General features: G+C 39.6%; 1 long non-coding RNA gene across 1 annotated transcript; it reads left to right on the top strand.

Moving 5' to 3' along the window:
• The first annotated feature begins 1,430 nt into the window (after positions 1 to 1,430).
• LOC111742466 lies at positions 1,431 to 4,210 on the top strand. The gene is made up of 2 exons (XR_002781342.1): positions 1,431 to 2,518; positions 3,835 to 4,210. It is a non-coding gene; the product is annotated as an uncharacterized LOC111742466 (long non-coding RNA).
• Positions 4,211 to 8,199: the final 3,989 nt, after the last annotated feature.

The following is an 8,199-nucleotide window of genomic DNA, read 5'->3' as shown; positions in this document are numbered from 1 at the left end:
GTGTGGGCAGAGTGCCAAGGGGCCTGGGATGCTCAGTGTCCATGTTGGGAGGGCCACGTGAAGTGATCACCAGTCCAGGCAAGGCTACAAGCTTGACAAGAGACTGCATCCTGGGTGTGCTGCTGGGGAGAGTACCACTGGATATCCCAACACATGCCCCAGAAAAAGCAAATGTTTCTGCCGTTGTGCCTGCTAGAAGCTTTCCTAGCTTTGCATGTGGCCACATCACCTGGTGCTCCCTTCTACAGGTGGATCTTCTTGGTAGAACATCAGTGCAAGGTCACCAGAGTGGGTTTCTAGTTTGGGTTGTCATTCAGATTTTCAAGGCACAATAGCTTTAGCTAGCACAGTGTTTACTGAGCTTTAGAAAGGATCCAGAAGAGAGAGTGCCCAGAGCAACAGCATCACAGAGGCCTTGGGTGCAGCTTCTGACATCCCCAATCACATGCATTGGGTATGTTTTGGTCACATGAAATGAAAAGAAGCTGAAGTGAACGTGGACCATGTCAGCATAAGGAAGCCACAGGGTTTAGGATCCCTGAGCCTAAACACTTTGCTCATCCCCTGGCCCCTACTCTTTATTGCAGCTACAGTCCGTGAATGACAGATTATACAACAATCTCGACAACTAGGTACAGCATACTTGGAAACATTTGTGGATCCCTCATTTAACCCCAGTGGATATTTCAAAAAGTTTGACTAAAGCTCAAACTCTGCTCAAGCGTCCCTGAAGCTGGAGTGAGATTTATAGTCCAGCTGTTCTTTCCTTTCACCAGGTCACGTGTAGAATCCTGGCTGAAAGGGAGCCTGGCAAATGCAGTTTTTAGCCACTCCAGCATCTATAGTTCAGGAAGCCAAACAAGGAGAATGTTGGAACAGATGCTGTGTGGACCAGAACACAGCATTACCACACTGTCTAACTGCGTAAAGAGAGTCGGGTGATGGGCCTATAAAACCACCCCCCGAAGTTGTGACTTTGGATAAATCATACACTGACTTGAGTTTTCAGTTTCCTCTCTGCCACAAGAGAGATTTGGACTGTATTGCTTTAGCAATTAGTCTAACTGTAACATGTAATTCCATAATTTCGGGCAAATCTATTTCAAATTCGCTGAGCTTCAGCACCACAGAAGACACATATAAATAGACTGTGCATAGCTGATGCCTTTAAATTGGAAATTCATCCAACGTCAGAACTTGAGCTCTTTCGTATCTTTTCGTATCTGTGCTATTTTCAGATTTGTGAAGTATTTTCAAGGGGACTTGTACAGTCAGTTGACTTTAACTCATATTCATAATATTTGATTTTATAAGCTTAAAATCTCTAAGGATATTTTAAATTATTTTGGACATATTTAATTTCTGGAAAATATGATGTTTATAAAGAAAATACATACAAATAAAATATTGTGTCAAGTGGCATTCATCAACTTTTGGGGTAAAAGTGAACCTCAATGGGACCTATGGGACCTACAGGCCTGGTAAAGAGAAGTGTCAGATCATTACCTTCTAAGTAAAAATCCGCGAAGGAACTTTGGTATACATACAAACGAAACAAATCAGTGGCTGTATATCAACCATGTAACCATTTATTTACTACTTTGGGATCTTTCTCTTTGGCTTAGCTTTCCTCACAAATTTGTTTCTTAAACTCTTTGCTATGCTGTAAGAATGGTAAAGTTCTATTTATTTCATTATCTCTTTGAATAATATAAACTTCAGAGAGACATTGAAGAGGCATAGTGGTTATAGAAGCAGAACTGAGAGATGCTTTGATTAATTAGAAATGAAAAATCTCACTGACCTGTGATATTCACCTCACTGCAACAGTCATCAAAAAACAAAAACAAAAAACCCAAGTCAGTTAAGCATATTTTTATAAACTTAATGGGCCAAACAAAACCTAATGTGCCCAAGCCTAATGTGTGTAATGGTCCAGATTTCAGCAATAACTAAGAAGAGATCAAAAACCGAAACATACTTTGGCAAATTATTTTGAATATTCGTCCAGGGGTAGTTTATCTTCTGCTTCTGAGAGAGAGATTGATTTTGGAAAATAATCAAATGTAGCCAATACAGTAGATAATTAATCTGACAGTATACTACACATTGCTTATTATTCAAAATGATAAATAGACTGATTTCCTGTGCAGTTGAAACCAGTTCTTTTGATGAGTGGGACCCGTAATTGAAAAAGCTCATACACTGAGAATTTTGTGTTTCTATTTTTGCTTTCACCATTCTTCACGTGCTACCTCTAATTCCTAGCTCTCTCAGCTTTGAAACTAGTAAGCTAGGTTATAATTTTTGAATGATCTACTTCTCGAAATGACCTCTCGCTCTTTTGGCTAGTTCCTTTTCAGTTTTATAGTAATAACATCCATGATGGAAGAGACCAGCACATGCTTCTACCTGAAAAGGTCTGAGAACCTTTATTGACTGGCTAATGGAGAGAATGTGGGGAAGCCAGAGGACCTGAGGCTCAGAAGAACCATTTGAAACCTTAGCACCCTCTGGGGTGAGTAATTACGAAATGAGTCCCTTTATTTGTTGACCTCCGTGACATAACAACAAATTACCAAACCTTCCTGAGGTCCACAGGTCTATTACTTTTACACTCAGAAAATGCTCAGTGATTCAGCTATTTTGGCTTCATCGAGTGTGGGGCTGAGCAAATATTTCATATTTTATGACTTTCACTCTAAAACTGTTACCGCAAAAACGGTCCTAAGACATAAAAGATGGCAAATTCATAATTGCATAGTGTCTTATCCCTAATAGATTAAAGGAAGGTCTGAAAGGGGGTGTTTCAAGATTGTATAAAATGAAAAGAGGGGGGTAAGTAGCACCAAAGAAAAGTGGCAACATAAATACCATTAGGGAGACTTAAAATGCAGCCCCAAAATAAGAGGTTGTGTCTGTGAAGATGATGGCAGCCAAGGAAAGATTCATAGGAAGAAGGTTTCTTTACCAATTGATTTCTGTTTAAGGATTGTCTTGATGTTTGCTTTGGTGGCAGGAGAAAGACAGAAAGGGGTGAAAATTAGCAGAGAGATCCATTATTACTATCATGCCAGATAAAAAGTGACAGGACATTTGTCAACTAAGGAGTTAAAGTAAAAATAGGGACACTAACTCAACATAGTGGGTTCATGTAAGGAAAGTCACATAGCAAAAAATGAAACATTCAGACTCTGGGGTGATATTTGAGCAGCTGGGAAGGAATCTTAGAGTCAGGCTTGCTAGATTTAGTAACAACAACAAAAAAACAAATAACAATGAACAAAGACAGGACATTCAGTTAAATTTGAATTTCGAATAAACGAAAAAAATTCTGTGTATGTGTGTAGTGTTTTTAGTCAGTCTCAATGGATATACTAAGTGAATCAAGTTTAAATGTATATCCTGTATGTGACATCAAAGAAACCCAAGGCAGTCCCTAGGAAGGCATGGAGGCAGGACCGCACTGGGTGGGAGGAACCTGATGCTATGGCATTGACTTTGGCAAAGAGGGTAGGTAGCAGCAACTGAAAGGGGGCAAGAGGAGGAGCCCTTGGAAAATGCTAGGTTCCCCACAATCCTGATGTGTCCTGTCCTCCTTCACGGTGGCTATCCTACCTGGCTGGAGGCATAGAGGACAGGAGTTTTATATTAAGCATCTATATTAAATATCTCAAACTCAAAATATAATTGAGACTGGGCAGTCATCAAATGTGTGTGAAGCCAAGTGGCTGTTCTCATCTACTTTTCTGCACACATGAAGATTTTTCTGGTCTATCTTTCATTTTCTTATTTTTGACAGGACATGAGTACCAAAAAATATTTTTCTTTCAGAAGAAAAGATAAATGGCAGCTGTTGGGGAGACAAAGGGATATGGCGAGGACGATGGGGATCTCCAGCATGTGGGTCATGTCAGAAGGGGCGGGATCAACATCCATAGCATGTACAATACAAAGAGTAAACCCCAATATAAACAATGGGCTTCAGTTAATAATAATGTATCAGTACTGGCTCACCGACTGTAACCAATGTCCTACACTAATGCAAGATACTCATAATGAGCAAAACTGCATGCAAGAGGGTACAGGTGGGAACTCTACTTTCTGGGAAATTTTTCTGGAAAGTGTCTTAAAATGTAAAGTGTACCATTTTTTTTTTAGATGTTATTGAGCCAGGTATATAAAAATAAAATAATAGAAATACTATGTATATACATGACAGCATTAGTGAAACATGGTGTGACATAGTATTTTCCATTCAAAGCTTATAGTAGAAAAATTTAGTAAACCAAACCTCTTGTGTCCCTTGCTATGGTGGCTAATTAGAGCCTCCTCAGTCACTTATTTTCCTTCATGTCCTGTTAAAGTATATCAATTTTTAAAAATGAGTTTTGCTGCTAGAAAATCTTTGAAATTCACTGTGGATTTTTTTTTTTTTTTAATTTTAAGTGAGAATAGAAACTATCTGAAGATTTTAAGTTGACCAGGTAATTTCACCATTTATTTTGACTTAGCATTTGGAAGAATGGGATTGTTTTCCTGAAGAATAGATCATAATGCCAGTAAATGGCTTAGCCTTGCTACTCAAAAGATGGTCTGCTGATCTGCATCACCCGAGCGTGTTAGAAATTCAGAATCCCAGGCCCCTACTGCAGTGTGTTGAACCTGAACCTGTATTTTAACCAGATCCTCAAGTGGTTTCCATGCGCGTTAAGTTTAAGAAGCATTAGTATAGCAGTTAGAAATATGGATTATGACATCGGATGGACTTGGTTTTGAGTCCTATCTGTCATACTCTTTCTTCTAACTGGGCTCCTGTGGGCAAGTTACCTAACGTCTTTAAGCCTGTTTTCTTATTTCCAACATGATGGGAGTGAGAATACCTATCTCAGAGGGTTATAGAAGGATGAAATGAGGTCATGCTTGTAAGGATCTTAGCATGCATGTACTTGGCAAAGAGAATGTTGTCATTATGGGCTAATTATTGTCATCTATAGCAACATCAATGTTAGCAAACACACCCAGGAAGAATTTGAACTTCTTGTGTTAGAGTTTGCCTTTTTAACTTCCAAGATTATGTATGTATGTATGTATGTATGTATGTATGTATGTATGTATGTATGTATGTTTGTATGTATGTATGAATATTTATTTATTTTCCTAAGGATGAAAGGAGGAAAATATGGGACAGAAAGAAGAAATATCTATGCTTTAAAGCAGGGGCCCTAACCCTTTTTGGCACCAGGGATTCTCCTATGAGAATCTAATGCCTGATGATCTGAGGTGGAGCTGAGACGCTGATGCTAGTGCTGGGGAGCAGCTGCAAATACAGATGAAGCTTCACTTGCTTGCTGGCAGTTCGCCTCCTGCTGTGCGGCCTGGTTCCTAACAGGCCATGCATAGACTGGTACAGTCCACGGGGTTGGGGACCCCCACCTTAAAGGAATAAGCATGCAAAAGTCGCTTCTCAGATAGCTGGAGTCTTTCTTTCTATTTGTGGAAATAATTGGCTTTGTTCTCCTGGAGCTCTGCATAAAAACCAAGTGAATCAATCTGCTATGGATTGACACCATGTAAATGAATTCATTTAGCTCTCATTTAGTTCACATGACTTGTTAGCTACTCAATCTGACTTTCCTTTCACACAGAAAGAAATATCAGGGCCCTCTTCTAGTTCTATTAGCAGCAAAGTCCCCATGTGTCTCAGCATTGGAACCTGTTCCCTGGCACTGGTTTCCTTTTGGATCCTACTATTACTAGAAGATATTTTATGCTAAAATTATTTATTTTAAATGTTTGTTTGTTTATTTAATGGTGTCATTGGTTAACGAAATCCAGTAAGTTTCAGCTGTGCACTTTAACAGTAAGGCATACATGTATATGTATATATACATATACATATATATATATATATTTACACTGCGTGTTCACCTCTCAGTTAGATTTCTTTATGTCACCACATATTTGACCCCTTTATCCCATCTACTTCCCCCCTCCCCCTACCCTCTGTTAACCACTAGTCTATAAAATAATTTCTTTAAGGTGGGCAGTTTAGGAAGTGGAATTACATCTCATCTAACCCAAACTCAATTATAGGAAAGGTATTTACATTAATCATGCCTCTTTTATTCTCTGTATATCTAATGTTTTGATATCTTGAGGCCTGCTGACTCTGGAAAATCTCTCCCTCCAGGGGCTAGCCAGTTCCTACATACAGTAAACAGTAACCCCATGAATGTGCCTTTTAAATGCAAACCAGCCAGTCCAGAGATCACACTCACTCTCATCTCCTCTATCCGGCTTTCATACACTGGGCCACACTGTCCACCTGCCCTAATCACCCCAGGACCAGGTACCAGACAACTAGGGACAGCACCTACACCCCAGAATCCACTGAAATTATTCACACTAGCCAGTCCTAAGCCTGCTCACCTAGCCTTGCCTGTTCCTTCCCACAGAAACCACAACAAAGATCTTTGTCCATGCTTTCCTCCTGCTCCTTCAGCCTCCCGACCAAGCCTGGTGCTTCCCCACATGGCCCCAAGGTGTGGCATGCCCACTTATCTTGGGAAATGTGATATACTGTGATATAAATGTGATGTATTCAATGGCAATTATCTCCTGATTGATTGGCCTCACCATACCTGAGTAATAATAAAACCCACATTTTTAAAACAGTGCTTTTAAATGTGTTTTACAGAAGACTCTATTTGACAACAGAGTAATCTGTTCCATGCAGCCAAATGAATACTTGCTGTAATATTAGAAGTCAGGGGGAAGGATTTTTAAAATTTACAGAATACACGATGAAGTCTATCAGAGAGAATAGGGAGCTGAGAAGGTCATGTAACTCAGTCTAGATTGGGGTAGAGCTTGCTGTGCCACTAACATTCAGCCAGGACAAAAGAAAGCTCACGTGTTTCCTGGAACTGCAGTACCCTTGTCTGAGGAGCGAGGAAGAAAGCCCGGGAGCGAGAGAAGTAAACAACTCTACTCAAAGAACAACACAGCGCTTGATGGACGACCAGAGCTATGCTCTGATAATTCTACTATAACTTTCTGGCCAAATCTACTGGAAACTGGGATTCTTAACTCTTCTAATCTTCTGTAATCTTACGATGTGTGAAAAAAGGAAAAACTCAGTTCTCTTGAACATGAAATGAGGCTCATCATTTTTTTTCTCATAACATTTCTAAGATACATAAAATAAATTAAATCCTAGACCCTGAGGCAAGGGTTTATTTGGGAGGTGATTCAAAGAGGTATGGTGAGGGGATGGAGAAGTGAGATGGGGACAGAAAGAGAGACACCAACACTCACAGTGAAGAGAGGTCACTGCCGTGGGTGACTGGGCCGTGTCTGCTGGGGCTTCTAAAAGAAGGTGTAGAAAAAGATCCTGAGAATTGTCTCTCTGAGGTTTGGGGAATAAGTATTTTCTCAATAACAACCTTCTTTCATTGTTTGAGGGGCATCTCAGGGCCCTTCTAGTCCCTTGTGCAGGCTGAAGAATATAATTTTTGCTGCCAGAAAAGCCCTCAGTTAGAGAGATGAAAAGAAGACAGGGGGGTGTGAGGGAACTGCCTGAAGATGGTGTCCCTAATGGCCTGAGTGCCGGGTGGCAATCTGTCTGGGATAAACAGGCTTAAAACTCGTCACTTTAAAATGTAAATTAATGTACAATTGTTTTGAATAATTATAGTACTCCATCTTATTATTATTAGAATATAAATATTCATTATATATATTTCCACACACAATATTATATATTTTCATATATCTTTTAAACATGATGCGTTGCCATGTTATTTTCCATTCAGATCTCTATGGTAGATTCAAAACTTATTGAAAACCATTGGCTGAAGACTAGCAACCAAACACTAGCATGATATCTGAGTTCCTCATAATCTCCCCAGCTTTGTCTTTCCCCTCCATGTCCTATCCCTCCTGTGATTATCCAACAGGAAAAAATCCTTATAGTGTTGTTTCATACTCCCTTGTGACATGCTGGTTCCTCTTCCTAGACTGTTTTTTCTGCTTAATAACTTCATCCTACAAGGCCCAATTTAGTCACCTTATCTTCTGTACAAACTTCCCTGGCCGTCTACTGCCAGTAGTTATTCCCTACTTTGTTCCACTGCTACATCTTGAATGCACTTTTTTTTTTTTTTTTGCTTATATCTTATTCTGTAACTATTGATT

The sequence above is a fragment of the Pteropus vampyrus genome, unplaced genomic scaffold (genome assembly GCF_000151845.1).
Source record: "Pteropus vampyrus isolate Shadow unplaced genomic scaffold, Pvam_2.0 Scaffold4, whole genome shotgun sequence".
Lineage (NCBI taxonomy): Eukaryota > Metazoa > Chordata > Mammalia > Chiroptera > Pteropodidae > Pteropus > Pteropus vampyrus.
Note: the sequence above shows the minus strand (reverse complement) of the source record. Positions and strands in the feature narration are given on the sequence as shown.